This window comes from Ceratotherium simum, chromosome 39 (assembly GCF_057802395.1).
Source record: "Ceratotherium simum simum isolate JZ-2026a chromosome 39, ASM5780239v1, whole genome shotgun sequence".
NCBI lineage: Eukaryota > Metazoa > Chordata > Mammalia > Perissodactyla > Rhinocerotidae > Ceratotherium > Ceratotherium simum.
In genome coordinates this window covers 9,534,762-9,553,899 of record NC_141938.1, presented here as the reverse complement: position 1 = coordinate 9,553,899, position 19,138 = coordinate 9,534,762, and the positions used below count along the sequence as shown (strand labels likewise).

At 47.3% G+C, this 19,138-nt stretch overlaps 1 long non-coding RNA gene and 2 pseudogenes across 3 annotated transcripts in view; 1 reads left to right on the top strand and 2 right to left on the bottom strand.

The window, feature by feature from the left end:
• The window catches only part of LOC147912154 (uncharacterized), a 199,621-nt gene extending 186,820 nt beyond the window's left edge, over nt 1-12,801 (bottom strand). The window contains exons 1-3 of one of the 2 annotated variants that reach the window (XR_015550271.1): nt 12,476-12,801; nt 12,174-12,274; nt 11,793-11,867 (exon numbers count right to left, since the gene is read on the bottom strand). This is a non-coding gene — a long non-coding RNA (uncharacterized LOC147912154). Of the gene's footprint in view, nt 1-11,792; nt 11,868-12,173; nt 12,275-12,475 lie in introns of those variants that run through there. The other variant, XR_015550270.1, reaches the window with a different exon arrangement.
• Nucleotides 1-19,138, top strand: part of LOC147912153 (methyl-CpG-binding domain protein 3-like 1) — a 30,460-nt pseudogene that overhangs the window by 2,192 nt on the left and 9,130 nt on the right. Inside the window, exon 3 of the transcript XR_015550269.1 lies at nt 11,096-11,242. The product of XR_015550269.1 is annotated as a methyl-CpG-binding domain protein 3-like 1 (transcript). The remainder of the gene's footprint in view (nt 1-11,095; nt 11,243-19,138) is intronic.
• LOC147912155 (methyl-CpG-binding domain protein 3-like 3 pseudogene) lies at nt 51-628 on the bottom strand (annotated as a pseudogene).

Below are 19,138 nucleotides of genomic sequence, written 5' to 3'. Positions count from 1 at the left end.
TCAGGTTTATACTTCTTGGCTTCTTCAGCAGGACCTTCTCCTATTTTCCGTCAGGTCTCAGAACACCGTTCTTGGCTCCTTGCTCTCTCTGCCTCCCTGGCAAGCCTGTCTGTCCTCAGGGCCTCAGTCAGTCTCTCCCTTGCTTTTTTCACTTTCTGACTCTGTCTGCAGATGTCTCCATAAGTTACGGGCTGTTGATAGAGTGGCTGTGGGAGACAGAGACTCACTCCTGGGATCGTCTCTGCCCAGTCTGAAGACTGTGCAGTGGTGGACTAGGGTCTGGTGTGTAGAGACCCAGCACCAACACAGCCCAGGGATTCACCTGGACTAGGAGGTGCAATTATTTTTAAGGTATTTGTGATATAAAAGTACTTAAAAGTTCTCCTTCACTGCTGCAGGCCTGGAGACCCTGCAGTCTTCTGTGTGCACAGAGTTGCTGGGGCTTCTGCAAGGTCTCCTCCCGTTGACTGTACCTGACCTCATTGCCAGGGTGGGAAGGTATCCTTGTAACTGGCCTCTTGAAAATGCAGCTGGTGAGTCTTGTAGGAAGTGCAGACCTTTCATGACGTCTCTGCTTGGTCTTGGCCAAATGCACTTGTCTTTTCTTCTCTGAAGTCTGGGGCATCATATTTCTTTTGAGCTTCCCCTTTGAAAACAAAATGAAATGTGCAATTCGAATAAAATGGGGGATGCAGACTGCCAGCCGTGGAGAATGTTCTCACCTCATTTGGATCTTCCACCCTCCCCTCTCCCTGGGGAAATGTGTCTCAGATTGCCCTGTGCATCACAGTCGTCTGGAATGTTGTTAACACTTAGATTTCTGGACCTCAACCCAAGTAGGCCTGAGATAGGGCCGAGAATTTGCGCTTCTGAGTGTCCCCAGATGATGCTGACGCTGCTGGCACAGGCACCACACACTGAGAACTAGATCCTGGGACATCAAGCTGATATGAGTCAAGGACAGAAAAGACTATGAAAACTAGATGATTGTGTGCCTAAAACATAGTAATTTATTGCTTCACCTCTAATTAAATCATGTACCTCTCAACCCTTAGATACTCACTTCACTAGCGCACCCACATCCCATCTTCTCTCAAATACTCTCCTGTTCGTAAATAAATAACTCACACACGCCATATTCCCATCACACAGTTGCACCCACTGTAAATAACCATTTTTCCTCTCCTGACTCTTCCTCTCTCCTCCTACTGCTCCCTGTTACTCTGGGCTCCACCATCTGACTTAACGCAATTGATGCTTCTTAGAAGTCAGTCCTGCTCTCACATTTGTTCCACATCCGCACCCTCTTCTAGGCCATCCCATCCATTTCCCTGGCTTCAAATACCATTAGTGAACTAGAAATGCCCATAGAATCGGCACAGATCTGGCTTCAACCCTGAGACCCAAATACCCATCTGCCCACTAACCGCATTAGTGATAACTCGATGACCAGCTCACAGTGAGCAGGTCCCAAGTTGAACCAACCAGTTCTCCAAGTAATTCACCCCTATTTCAGGGTCCCCTAAACTCGCTTGTTGGTACTGATATCCTGTCTACACCTGAGTGTCATTCTGGACACCCTACCACCCCACACTCATACATCAATGAACCATCCATCCACCCTCCTGAATCCACCTAAAGATTCTCAACTTTGAATAATTCTTGAGCACCTTTCAGATTCCTAAAAAATACTATTTCCACGGAGGGACCTTTCCTGATCCAGCCATCAAAATTAATATCACATTTTCTCTGTGTTAATTTTTGATTGTATGTATATTACTATTTCTTTCATAGTGTTTTGCTCACTAAATTGCATACTCCATGAAGAGAAGATTAATGTAGACTGTAATGTTTTACACTGCCATATTCGCTTATTGCTTTACTCTTGAGGTGCTCAGATGTATTTATTGAAAGAAACTATTCAAACTTCCAAAAAAAAACTAAACTTTTCAAACAAATTCACTCAACTACAATTATACAATAATATAATCTCTTTTCTGGTATACTGCAATAAATTATCAGTAAGATTTCAAATCCTTTCTCTCTGTATTGCATTATAAGACTCCTCACAATAACCTGTTTAAAATGTGAATCTAATCAGTGCACCTTTCCTTTTAAATCTCTCATTTCTGTCTTTAGAAGATATTTAAAAGTGAAACCATAAACCTCACTTCATTCTTGTCCTGCCATAATTATTAATACCACCCCTTTCATTCCCCAGCATGTCCCAGTTTGGAAGGAAAATTATTTGATCCTCCCACTTATAGATCACCTGTTATATATGCCAAGTTAAATACTAAAACCCATGATCCATAATTTAACAAAGTTACTACTGTTTATTTTAATCTTGGTGAGAGGAATGAGTTAATAAACAGACTGAGGAATCTCTATTATAGTGTTAGGTGTAATTGTGCTGTGATGAACAGTAAGGCCGAGACAGAGAAAGAGGGAGGGATGGAGGAAAAGTGGTAAGGAGAGATAAAGGGGGAAAGAAATTAACTATGTAATTATTGATGAAGAGATTAGAGAAGGACTAACTGATGAGGTGATATTTGAGCCCAGAACTGAATTTTTCTTAAAAAAGACCAAGCACATTGTGGGTAAAGAATTTTCCAGAGAGGGGAACAATTTAAACAGCAAGGCTGAATACTACTTCACTTCCTAGTGGTGTTGTTGGTTAAAAACAGAATAAAATAAAAGAAACAAAGGAACAAAACCATTTGGCCTATTGTCCCAGAAAGCTTCATATATAAAAAAGTGCAATTCCTTGAACGTTACTTAACAAACATTAACAGCTAGGAAACAACTTTCAATAAGATATCTTCTAAGCTACTCTCTGGGAACTTGAAGAGATTTCACAGGAGGACAAAGTGTACAAACAGACACTTGTGGTCCATATGGATTCCACACTCACCAGAACAGGCTGGCTTGGAAAACAGGCCGATGCAGGTTCCTCCATGGCTGCAGAGTTGTCCTGCTGACCCACTCCTGATGTGCAGACAGCCCGTGGATTGCTAGAAAATGCAGTGACTTCTGCCTCTGATTCCTCTTTTATGGAGGAAGGGAGTGGATAATTCAATCAGTGGATAATCCAGAGGAGACATCCTGTCTCTTATCAATGGGTTTTGAGAGATTCCTAAAGCTTTATACATAAAAAAAAAATGTTGGGTTATTGACACTGTCAGATGCTGTTGGTATGAAAACATTTAATACAATTGTGTGGGGAGGTGGTATTTGCAGTTTCTATCAACATTTTAATATTTCCTTTTTCTTCCACTATGGATACCTTCTGTAAAAGTAGGAATGGAAGTTTATATGTACAAAAATGTCCATACAACTTATGTTTTAATAGGAATAAATAGAGACCTTGTAAATGTTTATCAATAAAAGAATGCCCCAAATATTTATTAACAAGACTCTAGAATGTCACACAGCCGTTAAAAAGAAATTAATATTTCATGCATTTACATTTCACCTAATTACCAGTAAACTTGTGATTATTTCAACCATCTTACTCTTTCCCTTCCCTTGACCTAAATAATTAATGTTCCTTTACTATCTTTACTTTACTGACTTTGATTTAACTCTTATTATTCCATTATTTCTTCTATAAATTTATTAGTTGCATTAATACAGAAATCTTTGTTTAATTGTACTAATGGTTAAATCCTGAATCCTTTACTTAATATAGTCTAATATGAATAATTACTTTTACCACCTCCCCCACATGCTAATACCTTAAACACTTTCAATTCTATTTTTAGCCTTCCTGACTTTTGTATTACTGTTTTCCTGCATTTTAAGTCTACATATATTTTAATCTCCATGAGAGATTTCTAGAATTACTTCATAAAACAAAATCATTTGTTTTTATTTATAAATTTTCCTTTCCTTTCCTCTTCAGTCCTTCCTGCATTCCTGGTTTTAAATCTGGAATTATTTTCCTTTGGACTTAATAACTCACTCTAGTATTTTGTCTAATTCAAGGCTGCTAACAATGAAAAGTTTCACTTTAAGTTTTTCTAGGATATCTTTATTTGTGGCACTGTTGCTGCTGGCTGTAGAATTCTGGTTTGACATGAGATTTCTTTTAGCATTTTAGAAATCTTGCTCTGTTGGTGTCTATCTTATTTTATTTATGGTTAGAAATCACCAATAGGCCTTTTTCTTGCTTATTTGGCCTCTATAGTCTTTAAAATTCTTTACATTATCTTTGGTTTTTAGGCCATAGTGTAGCTCATTAGTATTTCCTGTGTAGTCTCTCTGCTTAGGGAATGTTGAATTAATTGAATCTGTGGGTTGATGTCTTTCATCAACTTGAAACATGCTTGTGTATTTTCACTTCTGATATCAGTTCCTCCCCACATTCTTTCTGCTCCTCTTTTAATCATACCCCATGTGTCTTGTAATTAATTCTACCCTGAATTTCCCAATGTTGTTCACACTGTGGTTTTGCTGGAAGATTTGCTCTTAAACTGTCTTCCATTTTAGTAAACCAGCCTTTTGCTGGAATCAGTTGCTTCTTAATTACTTAAATTCTTAATTTTAGTTCTAATATAAACACAATATATAGCTTTAATTTTTTAAAAAAGAGAGCAGTTTCACAAGGAGAAAATGATTTCCTTTTGATACAATAAAGCTCAAATAGAAAGGAGAAAATTATAAGTTGGATTATACTAAGATATATGAGGAGCCAGTATTCATTAAAATTCACTGATAAGTCAGGGGGCTGGAAAACGTGAGTCATTTCTTCTCTGTACTGATGTGGACTATATTTTGAAATGATAATATTTACATTTCTTAGGTTAAATAAAATGTTACAAAATCCAGTTTCATCTGTTTGTATTTACTTTCTTTAATGTGTGTTCTAGAAAATTTTAAATGACATAGGTCACATTGTTATATCTCTATTGGTCTTGGCTGGATAAAGCCATGATGTGATGGTTAATTTCAGGTGCCAACTTGACAGGGCTAAGGGAGGCCCAGATAGCTAGTTAAGCAGTATTTCTGGATGTGTCCGTAAGGGTTTTGTGGAAGACATTAGCATTTAGTTCCGTAGACTATAGAGTATGTAAAGAGACCTACCCTCACCAGTGTGAGTGGGCATCATCTAATCTGTTGAGAGCTCAATAGAACAAAAAGGCAAAGAAAGAGTTAGTCCACTCTCTCTTCCTGACCTGGGATGCCCATCTTTTCCTGCCCTTGGACATTAGAGGTCCTGGTTCTCAGGCCTTTGGACTTCAACTGTATTTTACCACCAACTTTTCTGGCTCTCCAGCTTGCAGATGGCAGACTGTGGGACTTCTCAGCCTCCTTGTGAACCTAACCTAACCTTGTGAACCAATCCCTATAATAAATCTCCACTTCTATATGTTCGTATATATTCTATTGTTTTTGTTTCTCTAGAGAACCATCACTAATACACATGGATAACAAAGTCCATAGTAGGTGCCCAGGGAGGTACCTACCCCCAGGAGGAAGCAACTCATCCCATCCAGGCAGCACACATGAGCACACACACACACAAACACAACTAAACTTGAAAATGTACTCTGGCTCAAACTCTCTGCCTTATTGTTCATCACGGCAGTTGTTTCTACATGGCGTGTTATAAATCCTTTGTGGTTTATTATCTCTTTCCTCCCACTAAGACTGAGTCAAACAGGGGCAGTGAGTCTGTTTAATTTTTTTGTAGATCACAGGTTTTACACCAGAGCTTTGCATGTAGTAGGTGCTCTATAAATAGAATGACCAGGTAGTTTTCTCTCCAAACTGGAACACATTGGGGAATGAAAAGGGTAGTATTAATAATTATAATAGGACAACAGGAAAAATACCTGCTAAAGACAGAAATGGAGGATTTGAAAGTTAACGTGAACTGATGAGTTTTGCATTTTAAACAGATCATTGTAACTAAAATCTCTTAGGCTTGTTACAGGGAGAGAGGATTTGGAAATCTTAAGCTGTAATTGCTAGTTTATTGCAGTATACCAGCAAAAGATGTTATCTTTTGCATAAATGTAGTTAAGTGGATGGGTTTAAAATATGTGAGGAAGTGAAGTTTTAGTGTTTGAATTAGGTAGGTAGGTAGATAGATAGGTAGATAGATATACTATCTGAGCTCTTTTTGTGTGCAAAGCCATATGAGAACACTGTTGAGGGAAACATCTAGAAAATCTACATTAGTCATGTCTATATGGAGTATCCCGTTTAGTGAGAACTAAATGTTGAAAGAAAGAGATAATGCACATATAAGTAAAATAGAAACAAAATGTCAACAAAGAGGAAAAATGGAGTTTTGTAAATTGGGTTGCTAGAGCAGGAGAGTTTGCTGTGTGGAAATGCTATTTTGTGTCGGATCTGAAAGGTGATTAGAAATAATTCAAAAGTGGAGAATCTGTGGGAGGATTCAGGAGGGTGGATGGATGGTTCATTGATATGAGTGTGGGGTGGCACAGTGTCCAGAATGATACTCAGGATATTAACACAAACAAGTGAGTTTGGGGACACTGAGAGAGAAGTGAATTATTTGGGAAAGTGGTTTTTTCAATTTGGGACCTGGACACTGTGAGTTGAGTCATCACTGATGGGGTGAGTGGGCAGGTAAATATTTGGGTCTGGGGGTCAGAGTCAGATCTGTGCTGATTCTTTGAATATTTTCAATTCATTAGTGGTATTTGAAGCCAGGGAAATGGATAGGATTGCATAGTAGAAGGGTGCAGGTGGACAACAGATGTCAGAGCAGGGCTGACTTCTGGGAAGCATCAGTCATTGTGGGTTGGTCATAAAGAGAAGCCAGAAAGTGGCTCAGGAAGTTTGGAGAAGGAGCAGGACAGTGTAGGCTGGGGGATCCCAAGGACAAACGAGCTTTCTAAAGGAACTTGAAGTTGAAAAAGTCACGTGCTACTGCAGGGCATGTCAGACAAATAATGAAAAGTCCACATCGGATTAGTAAGAGACATGACTTGTAAACTTAGCAATAGGAGCATCCACAGAATGGGGAGATGGTATCGGGTGGGCAGTGTGGAAACAGAGGCATTGGGATGTAAGTGAACTTTTCACAATGAGTCCCTGGCAGGAGGAGGAGAGGGAGGGCATGGAGGGCGAGGAGTATTAGGAATACTGGATGAGAGATTTGTTTGTAGATGGTAGAGATTTGTGCATATTTGAAACATGAGGCATGATCCCAGTAGGGAGGTGATTGAAAGTACTGTGACTATTGAAAGCATAAGGTCATTGAAATGGAGAGATGAGATGAAAATCAGAATGGTTTTAGCTAAGAAAGAAATATATTTGGATAAAACAACAGAAACGGTGTGATAAATGAATTCCTTATGAGGAAAATTTCTAGATCTGATGACTAGAGAGTGAAATAGTTCTCATCTGGCGGTTAACAGTTTATCTGTGAAATATGAATTCACAGGAGAAAATAGTTTTATGGAACTCAAGAAATGGAAAGAAATTAACAGAGCATTCAGGAAGCATTAGAGAATGCCTGTAGGCCCATTGGTTGCTGTCGATTCTCTGTTGGTACCCCCAGGCTCCTCGTGTGCTCTTTCTTCATTGGTGGTCCTCAGTGCAGGTGTCAACGTGGCATGGCAGGTATTTGGAATCATCCAAAGTCCGAGGATTGCAGGGCAGATATGATGAGAGTAAAGAATTAGGGAGCGTGGTCAGAGGATAATTGAAATGATGGACCACAGAATCCGATATTAATAGGGAGGAGTAGGAAGAGAGAAGGAAGAGAGCCTTGTTAAGATAGTCTAACTGGAGTAATCTATTTTCTTAAAGAATGGTTATTTAAAGTAGAGTTCTTTCTGTAAAAACTAGAAATGTGGAAATGTGTGGTGGGAATGTGGTGTTTCTGAGTTACTTATTTGTGAGCAGAATTTTGGGGGAAGATAGGCTCTGGGTGTGAAAGTGAGTGGAATAGTGCATGATTTCATTAAAGATGGGATACTAAAACGAGCTGTGGAGTCCTTGGATCCCTATGGCCCAATGATGGTGGGGTAGGGGTATCAGCACGTGTGTACTTGACAATGACGGAGAGTAACATCCTGAAGCAAGATGGAGGAAGGAAGTTGGTCTAGATTTGCACTGATAATGACACATCAGCTTGATGGTGTCCCAGAATCCCATTCTCAATGTGTGGTGCTTGTACCAGCAGCATCAACATCACCTGGGAACCTCTTAGGAGTGACGATTCTCCATTCCCACCCCAGACCTACTTGGGTTGAGATCCAGCAATCTGAGTTTGAAAAACCCTCCAGATGATTGTGATACACAGTAGGATTTGAGACACATTTCTCCAGGGAGACAAGGAGGGAGGAATATCCATGTGAGCTGAGAACATTCTCTATGGATTGTAGTCTTCATCCCCCATCTTCAAATTTCACATTTTATTTTGTTTTCAAAGAGAAAGCTCAAAAAATATGCCCCAACTTCACAGTGGAAACAATGAGACCATGAAACTAAACCAAGCAGAAAACTGAAGTTCTATACAGCCTGAAGGCTGAGCAGCTGCATGTTCCAGAGGCCAGTTCCTAGAGTAACTTCCCATCCTGGCAGTGAGGTCATGTGCAGTCAATGCGAGGAGACCTTGGAGAAGCCCCAGCAAGTCTGTAGATACAGGAGACTGCAGGGACTCCAGGCTTGCAGCAGTGAAGGGGAGAACTCTTAAGTCCTTTGGATTCACAAATACCTTAAAAATAGTTGCACTGGGTGGTCCAGGTGGATCCCTGGGCCATGGCTGAGGCTGAGGGGTCTGCACACCAGCCCTGAGCCCAACCCTGGCCAGTGTCCATATTGGGCAGAGATGAGTCCAGGAATGGGTCTGGGTCTCTCACAGCCCCTCTGCAGGCAACGGGCATCTTCTGGAGAGATCAGGAGAGAGATGTGGAAAGTGAAGAAAAGCATGGGAGAGACTGAGTGTGGCCTCGAGGACAGGCGAGATTGCCAGGGAGGCAGAGAGAGCAAGGAGCCAAGAAAGGCACCCTGAAAACACAGTGAGGAAAGCAACATTGGTGCGGAAGAAAAGGAGAGTGGTGTGGTTGAGAAATTCCCCATGAGACAGGCTTGACTCTCACAGCATCTCTTTGTAACGTCCATCATGATCTTGACCTTTCATGGTAAACCTCAATTTTTATTTACCATGAGTTTTCTTCCTTTTTGTATTAAAATTGATAGGATAATTGATGCTGAGGAATTAGTGTTTTGAACTTACATTTGTTTTTTCTTGTACTAACGCTCAATGAAGAGATGAAACCTACTTGAAGGAGATTTATTTTTTAATATATATTAAATCTGATTCCATAAATTATTCTGATTTTGCATGGGTTTTTTTTGTATTTTGCTGAGGAAGATTCACCCTGATCTAACATTTGTTGCCAATCTTCCTCTACTTTGTATGTGGGTCACCGCCACAGCATGGCTGCTAATGAGTGTTGTAGATCCACACCTAGGAACTGAACCTGGGCCACCAAAGCAGAGCATACCAAACTTAACCACTAGGCCGGGGGCCAGCACTATGATTTTGCATCTAATTTTAAATAAAATCCATCAATCTTTCTCTTCTTTGTCACGTGTTAATTCAGACATAGGTGATTTGTATATCATGAATTAAGTATCTCTTATTTGTTAACTGGCAAACTTGTGTAGCTTTGATTTTTGAATTTTAACAATTACCATAGCCCCATGGGGCATTATTTTCCACTTAGAGAACCTTGGCAGCAGGCTCATTGCCTTTATTCCCACACTAGATCCAGAGTCTGTGGAAATGTCTTCACCTTGCACACAGCACAGAGCACATAGTAATTACTCAACAAACATGTGATAAGTCAGTAATTGGTGGCATCATCAGGTCATTTACAGAAGCCAAACAGAGCTTCCTTAGGTCAGGAAGGAGAAGGATTCCTTTTATTTGTGATGTTTTAATTTGTAACATTGTAATGTGAACAGCAAGTGTACTATTTTTATCAAAATTGTGTTCTGAAAGTTTTCAAAAATCTCCAGATTTCAGGGTAGAGAAAAATCAACCTCTGTGAACCTGTCACTTGCTTCAAAGATTGTTAACCCGTATACCGTCTGGCTTTGTTTATCCTCACACCAACACCCCAAGAATTAACCTGCTGAGATGGTGAGAGCACATCATTTCAGCTGTAAATATTTCAGTTTCTCTTACAGAGAAGAGATTTTGGGAACACAAACACAATAATGTTATCACTCACAAAAATAAAAATGTCATTCCTGTAACCAGTATCTAAATTCTCCATTTTCTCAAGGTTATTTCCTGGTTTTACATTTTATTCGAGTCAGGATCTTAATAAAACCCTTGTTTTTCAATTGGTTGATCTGTTTCTGAAGTCACTTTTAATCTCTGTGGTTCACGCATCTTGTGGTTTTGGTGGGAAATGTGTGTGTGCTTATGTGTCTACACCAATGTGTCAATTCATTCTTTCCTGGATGGCTGTGCCCTGGCAAAGGCTACGTGCTCTATGGGCTCAGGCCCAGCTGTCCCTTTGGGACAAGTCAGTAACAGCACAACCGAGTGTGTAACCTAGTGATTGTCCGAGACCATGGACCTCAGAAGCACACGGGCCCAGATGTCACCCTGGGCAGCAAGGGAGAGTGTGGGTCATTCACTGGCCAGGATTACAGTCCACTGTCCTGGCAAACCAGAGCTCACCCGTGATCCATCAGGCCCAGCCAGAGAGGAATGGCCACGATGTACCTGACAGAGAGGCTGGGGGCCTTCTAGGGAATTTCTGCCCAAAAAGAATTGTATAAGAAAGTGCGGGAATGCTGGAAATCCTAGTTCACAGAGAATGGTGAGGTTTATGGAACAAAGTCCTGTTGTAGCTTTAAAAGCTGCATCATGAATCTTTCCCTCTGGATATGAAACAAGCAGGAAAAGGACTTCCAAGGGCATGGGCCAGGATCCCAGGTTTCCAGTCTAGGCGAAGGGTGAACAGGGAGCCCTAGAGGCGGCCTGATGGGGATGTCCTGTCGGCCCTTAGTCCATCTGCACATGATCTTCCTCTGGCCTTATCCCTTCTACAGGCAAACTTTTATCTTTTTACATTTTTTCCTCATTTAGTGTTGATGCAATTCCAGAGATTCGTTAGAAAACTGAAAGTTCCAATATTTGATCAAAAGAAACCTCAACAAGAGAAGCAGAAAACATTCCTTCTTCCTGGAAAGCTGTAGAAAGACAGCCACTGTCCTGGGGAAAGACACGGTCCTGGTAAGTGCTATTTGAAAGACACCCACATTTCGGTGGTTATTGCTCTGCCTGGGAAAGTCCCTCCAACCTCTACATCCAGGGGGATCTGAGGGGCTGTCTCTGCTCCTGGCCCAGGTGAACCACACTGAAATGCACCTGTCCTCTGAGGAACGGGGACTTGAGGGTGTCATTCAGTAGCCAGGGAGGGGACTGGCCCTCCTCCCTTCTCCCACATACAATAAGCTGTGACCATACACCAGTTCTTAATTCAAGGAGGAAAACGAGATTCTGTGTCTCATTTACATGAGCATAAGCAGTGAAAGAACCACACCACAACACCCAGGCTGGGACAGAAACAGGATATAGCGTAAGAGTCAAATCTACCATTTACTATTAAAGAAATAATATCGCTCCTCCCCAATGGGTAAACAGTCGCTGGGGTGGAGATGTCAGGGAGTTGGAGGGGGGTCGTGCCCTCCCTCTGGGGCTTTAGGGGAAACCAGGGAAAGTCTTAGGATGTCCTCCTCCTCTCAGGTGGAGAAGAGCTGACCTGGTGCACCCCGAGGGTCTCAGTGTCCCTGCTGGTCAGGAGGAGCTGAACTTGTGGTCTCCAGAGTGTGATGAATCATCGCCAAGGGCGTGGTGGCTGAAGAGAAGAAACAGACTATTTTGGGGTGGCTCCCTCAGATTCACGACGCACCTCCCTGCCCCCCTGCACTCTGATCCAAACCCTGTGCCGAGTGCTCAGTCCATCAACAGCACCCCGTTCGTCCCTGATGGGAGAGGCATCATTTAGCATCACCCATTTAAGAGGAGGCAACTGAGTCCCAGAGAGGAGAGGGGGGTGGCCTGTCCCAGGCCTGGTCAGCAGTGGAGCTGGGATCCAGGCCCATGCTTAGCCCGAAGCTGTACTGAGCCCCTGGAATCAGTTGCTGCTGGTCCCAACACTCACTCGGCCCTGAACTGGAGGATGTCCGGTTCCTCTTTCTCTTGAAGAGCCGCATTTTGCTCGCCTTCTGGTGTGCGGGCTCCAGCTGGCAGGAGACCCAGTAGCTACAGGACAGAGTGGACCTGTGAGCTACCAGGTGCCACACCTCAGGTGCCCCTCCCAGAGCCTGCCAGCAGCTGAGTCCCAGTGACCCATGGGTCACCACGCTACGAGTTCTGAGGCTGATCAGCGAGCCAGGCCACAGGCTCTGGAGCTGGCCATCAGAGAGAGTCTGCCCTGCCCTCACCCAACTCCTGTCCCCTCACCTCTCATGGACACTGATGGGCTCCATGGCCTGGAACCAGGCCCCAAATCGCTCGTCGGGCTCCAGGTCATATGCATTTGCAGCCTGCTGGAGCAGCTGGATCCTCCGGATGACTTTGAATTTCTGGGAGGAAGGACAGGATGCAGACAGGGCTTGGGTGGGGAACGCTGCCAGGGACTTGTGCGGAGTGAGGATCTGGTCTGGGGTCTGTGCTCACTCGGGAACCCTCCTTCCTTCCCACTCCATTCAGGACTTGCCTGTCCTCACAGTTGGCTTGAATTAGTTCCTCATCCAGGAAGGTGTCCTTGATGCCAGCCCCTCCCGCACCCGCCAGTGTGATGGGATCCCTACCTTTGTGGATCTAACTCTCCCTATAAATGCAAGACCCACGGATGAGGCCAGAGAAAGTCTTGCCAGGGGAGGTCTCTGATTCCCACATCCCCACCCTGCCCACAATGAGGCCACAGCTGCTCACCTCACACCATTTCTGGATATTCGCCATATTTCCCTGGAGGGCAGACACCCAGTGTCCTTCAGAAACAGCCCCCTAAGCCCATAAACAGCCCCTATCCCACCCCTTCACAGGCTGCAGGACTGCCAGGGCCCAGCAGAGGGCAGACCCTTTCAGAAAGAGAACTTGACACTGGGTCAGGCTCTGGGCTGCAGAGCAGGAGGGACAGGGGAGCTGAGGCCAGAGATATTGTAGCCCACCCCTCTCTGGTGACAAACAGGGAGACAGGCCTCAGGCAGGAAGGGACAGCTGGACCACAGATGTGTTTCCTGACTTGCAGGGGCTGATGGCACTCCCCTAGGGAGTGAATGAAGGAGTTCTGTGCAGGGAGCACAGACCCTGCCCCTGCCCCTGCCCCTAGGGGCAGGGTCTGAGGGAGAGGCTGAGACACAGCTCAGACACAGCCTCCTGCAGCTCTGCAGGCAGGTAGCTCTGAGCTTCACCAGCCCAGAGAGCCTGGATGGGGGTTTTATGTGGATCCTCCATTCACACATTGCTAAGATGGGCCTGACTCTCCAGCTTGCAGCAGTGACCATGGGGCTCTCATGAGAGGAGGTTTGCCAAGTGCTGAGAGCTCAGGGCCCAGTGCAGAGCTCTTGCCTCCCAAAACTCAGGATCCTGCTCCCTGGCCCCACCTCCAGGCTCACTTGCTTCCAGATCATCCTCCACTCTAGTGTCTAGCAGCTGCAAGTAACTGAGGAATGTTCCCAGGAAGGGGGCGACAGCCTGTGCCATCAGGGTGGGAGTGGTGATGGGTCCTGGCTCTCAGGTGTCCGCATGGACCCTCCCTCAGATCCCTTCACCCCAGCCCCCTGCCCACCCCAGACTCCCACAGAGAGCAGCCTAGGACCCTTAGCAGCCTCCCCCCAGTTGCCCCCCCAGGAACACCCAACTTCCCCAGTTACCTCCCAGGTGGGCTTTTGGCAAATCCCAGGGTATGTGGTCCCTGCCCCTCCCCTCCCAAATCCATCATGGGCCCAGCCCTTCCAGGCCTCCTCCTGGTCACTTCCAAGGCAGGCATTTCAGGCTCTGGGGCACCAGGAGCTGGGCTGGAGGAGGAGGGACTCCTCTCTTGGTGGAGGCCTCCAGCCGTGAGAGAGGAGACCCCCTCCTCTGACACCTGGACCCTCCCCTTCAGGCCCCCTCACCTGCTGCTGCTGCCTCTCCTGGGCTCCCTGGGGGTCCATCTCCAGGGTGGCCCACACAGAGGTCACCTCCTGCAGGGTCAAGGACAGATTCAGGGAGGCCATGCTCCGTTCCCCGTGTCTCCCAGGCCCCTGATCCAGGACCTGGACATCTGGTGTCTACAGCTTCTCCCATTTCCAGAGTGCTCTGATTCTAGATCAATCCCAGCTCCAACACTCTCTCCTCTGTGCCCTCAGGCCTGCCCAGGTCCCTAATCCTCTCTCCTCATCTGAAAGTGTGAGAACTCCCCCTGCCTCCCAGGGTCCCCTGAGGACTCAGCATCATCTGACTGTCACCAGTGCTGTCCCCTCCCCCCTCGAGGAGGAGGAGCACAAAGCTCCTGCACATTCCTCTTCCCCTTGTACCTCATCACCCCTGTGAGGCCTGCACCACGGATCATCTCCCTCCATTTCCCAGGTGAGGAGACCGAGGCCCACAGAGGGGCAGTGACTTGCTCAGGGGCCCACAGAGGAGAGACCGCTCCCCCTCCCAGCCAGAGGCCCTGTCCCCCGGCCTTCACTCCTCCTCCAGACACACCTCTGACCAAGGTTCTGTCCTCTGGACTCTCAGAGTGTGTCCAGGCCCTCAGTCAGGCTGAGCCATGGATGGGGAGGGACAGCGTGTTTCAGGGGGCTCAGTGGCTTCTGCATGTCCCAGCCCCCTGGGATTCTCTGACCCCAGGCTGGACCTGAGTCCATGCCAAGGGCTTCAGCTCCCTAGGATCCCCTTAGGATGCTCCCTGCACAGAACTCCTTCATTCACTCAGGAAGGGCACCCCCTTGTGCCACATCTGAGTGACAGTGTAGGGGGTGACCAGGGCACTGGGTGATGGTGACATTTGCTTCCTTTTTTCCTTGGAAACTTCTAACGTCCAGTCTGGAAGGTTCATTAAGAATCTGTAGGTTCCCCTGATAATTCTCATTGCCTTCTGGGGCGTATCTTTGTCAACAAGGCACCGGGGGAGACTCTCACTGGTTTGTCAGCAGGGACCACTGTCGGGATAGAGTGCACAGTCCTAGAGAGCACACAGTTCTGTCCCAGAGCCACCATTTGTCCCAAGGCTGGGCAGCCCCTGTGTCCACCTGCCCTTGTGACCGCACAGTGCCCGTCCCTGGGGCAGGCAGAGTGCCCTCCCCTGTGAGGTGCAGTGAAGACAGAAGGAGCAGCAGGGGCCTGGCTTCCTGAGGACAGACTGGGCTGCTTTAGGAAGAAAGGAACCCCCACCCACTCCATCCACCCGCCAGCCTGGAGGAAGATGAGGGCCAGCTGATGGGTCCGCATGGAAGCCAGAGACCTGCTCATTCTGCCAGCTCCTCACCTCCTGGAATGGTCCAGGCGACACCACTGTATCCCGTGACCAAGGCCTCCTGCCCCAAACAGTCCCCACCTGCCCCTGCAGCTCACACCCCCCGCTTCCTGTCCAGCTGGACAAGACAGACCGTTATTTCTCGGGGAACCTTAAGTGAAAAACTTACCAAAGCACATCCTGCCTGGTCCCTCCCCACCTCACCTCCCGTCCTTCCAGATCTCCAGCCTCCACTCACCTTGAGCAGCTTCCTGCTCTCCCGCTGGTCTGTTTGGATCAGCTTTTTAAATTGTTGACAGTTCTTCCTGAGGAGGGAAAAAAGGAAAGAAACACTGTGGGGTGGTTTAAGGGTAAATCTCTTTTGTTTGAAAACCCAGAAGATCCAGACAGCCTGGATGAGGGTTTTCACTGTGTCCTCTGAGCCCTGAGGTCTCTGGGACTGGGGAGGGAGCTCTCCTGTTGTCACCTGGGGCCTCCATTCTCTTATCTACTCAGCAGATCTGTTTTGAACAGTCTTGATTTCGGTTGGACAGGGAGTTCTCTTACTGCAAAGCAAACACTTGAAAGTTTTCAATTTAGCTCAACCCGGGATCTGACATTTATGGAAACTGATTCCTGAAGCAGAACTACTGGCCTAAGTTTCCAGAGAGACTCCGAGCCTGCCAACCAATTCAGACCCTGTCCCCAGGGTTCGCTGTCTCCCAGGAAGTCCCAGCTGACTGAAGGGCAATGCCAGCCCTGTGGGTGGTGTCTGGTCCACCCGGGTGGTGCTCACATGGAGAGAGTCCTATCCACCTGGACACCTGTCTCCATGTCTTTTTTAAATGATGAATGGAGGGGCCCTGCAGAGCCCAGAGGATTGGATGGAGTGAAGAAAGATTCCTTAGGCCTTGGAACTCCTGGGGAAGGGAAGAGAATGAGCTGTGAGGGGGATCTGGAGCCCTGCTCCCTCTGGCTTCTGTCCCCTCATGGACGTCTCCTGTCCTGGATGAGACAGATGCTTAGGGAACCGGGGAGGGCACAGCTGGACCCTGATGAAGAACACTCCCAGGGAAGAGGATTTTAGCTCAACCCAAGGAAGTGGCCCACGAAGAAGTGAGCTCCCCACCACTGGAACTAGGAGTCAGGTCAGCGAGGCCCTGGCAGGAGGGGCCTAAGGATTGTGCAAAGGCTCAGACCACAAACTTCAATCCTGAGAGCTGAGAAAAGAGAAGTAGCAGTTCCCATGACTCCAGACAGGGGCTCCCAGGGCCTCCCACATCTTACCTTGGCCACCTGGATCCAGAGCTCCACCACCCTGGCCCTGTCCTGGGCCGTCATGCTTGGCTCCCCAAGACAGGTGCTGATGACATGTTTGACCACTCTGCTAAAGTGGGTGATGGTGGCACGGATGGTGGTTGCCACGTACTCATTGGCCCTGTTGTCCCACTGGGACTAGATAGAGTCTAGGTAGTGGCGGGGTATCACTTTCTTGAACAGCTCCTGGGGAGGACAGGGAGTGTCACCCAGTCCTGCCACAGCCCAGCTCAGCGTCCACAGCCCCAAGTCCCAGGCTGGGTCAGTGGTGAGAGCTGGAGCTCAGGAAGCTGAGAATGTGGCCTGAGACTTGTGGGAGTCCCTGGGTGTTGCCTGTGTCCCCTGAGGGCACCCAGCACAGGATGACCCAGGACCCCATGCTGTGGCACAGGGAAGTGGCATTTGCTCCCCGCCCAGTCTCACTTCCTCCAAGCACCAGAAATCGGCTCCTGCTTGACCATCTCTAGGGGCATCTTCCACCCATTCTGACCATCCTGGGGTCTGACTCCTCTTTCACATGCACATTCCCCCAAGGCAACAACCACCAGGGGCTTTGTTTGTCTGCCATGTAGTTGTGGGAGATCAAAATTGGCCACCCTGAAATATGTCTCTTTACCTTGGTTATTTTCTCTGAGGGACATTTGACCTCCCCCAGTGACTGCCTAAAGGAATGTAACTCTGGGTATGGACAGACTGGCAGGGTCCTCGCTAAGCCTATTCTTATCAAAGTTCTGTTTACCAAACATTTACGTTTGGAAAGGTATCTCCCTCCATGTACTGGGAAGAGGGGGGGAAGACCTTGTCTCTGGAAACTCTTATCAGGATGGAAGGAGAGGACTTAAATCTACACACCCTTGATTGCTGTGCTTTCTGGTAATCCTCCATAGCTGTCTCCTCTCCCACCCCAACATCCTCCTTCGTCTATCTGAATATGCTATTTAAGGTAAAAACCTTCACGATTTGTCGAGAAACTCAGTTTCCTTGGTTTCTCCCGTGTATACATATTATTAAACTTGGTACTATTTTCTCCTGCTAACCTGTCTTTTAATTATTTGGCCAGCCATAAGAACCTTAAGGGAAGGGGTGGAGGGGGATTCTCCCTCTTCCCCAACATAGTCATGTACATGTGAGGTGCCTAATAAGTGCTGAGGATGTTGAGGCCTCCTGGGCATATGAGTGATCTACTGGAGGACCTGATAGCACTTCAGTGAGTTCCCCTCGCCCACCAAAGGGCAGACTCTGCCCAATGTCCTCTCTGCTCCACCTCATCCATATGCACAGCCACTCTTCATGGCAGCTGCTCTCAGTGTCCATCTCTACTGTCCACATGAGGACAGCAAAGGCTTGGGAGTTAAGAGGGCTGCTCAGGTCACATGAGGGTAAGTGGGGAGGCTGGAACCTGGACCAAGATCATGGGATTCTGGATCAGGGCAGACGGCAGGTCTGGGGCAGCTGATGGCACGGGGAAGGCTGGCCCCATCTGCCCTGAGAGCCCCGCTGCTCACCACATCCATCAGTGTCAACTGCTCTGCCACCAGCCGGGGAGGGAACTCCAAGATGTCAGGCTTTTCCTCCCTCAGCAGTTTCTTGGTGGTCACATCCCAGTGGCAGGTGGGCTCCAGGGCTGGATCTGGCTCTGCTGTTCTCTCTCCAGGTGGAGGGAGGATTCTCCCTGGAGCCAATGGTCCAGCTGGCTCCAGCTCAGGGGCTGGCACTGGGGCTGGAGCTGATGTTGGTGGTGGCTCTGGCCCTGGAGGGACTGATGGAGGTGACACTGGCTCCAGCTCTAGCACACGTGGTGGAACTAGAGCTGGAGCTGGATCTAGCCATGGAGCTGGCCCTTGCTCTGGCTCTGGAGTTGGAGGGAGCTCTGGAGATGGTACTGCAGCAGGAGAAAGAAACAGTGTCACTCAAGTAGCTGACTTCCCCTGTGCCTTTCAAAAACAAGCAAGACCCCACTGCCTTTAGGGGAACCCAGCCTATGAAGCCCTTGCAAATCATCTTCCCAGACTGCAGTTGCCTCACCTTCCAGCTCTGCCTCAATGGGCTGTGGATGCTCCAGCTGGACCTGGAGGAGGTAGGCGTGGCCCCCCAAGTCTGAGCCAGGCAAGCTGACCTGCAGAGAGGCCAGCTTCATCCTGAAGGAGGGAAAGTGCAGGGGCTCCCAGAAATCCTGCCCATCGCCCAGGTAGGTTCCCACCAGAGAAGAGATGGCACTGGGGGAAGCAGTTGGGCAACAGAGTCAGAGCCTGGCCTTTCCCTCCACACTTCTCACCCAAGGCCCCCTGGCTTGGGACTGGGCCCCTATGCCTGCCCCTTCCCAACCAGGGGAGAGCCCCATGGCAGCCCTGACCACTGTGAGGCTG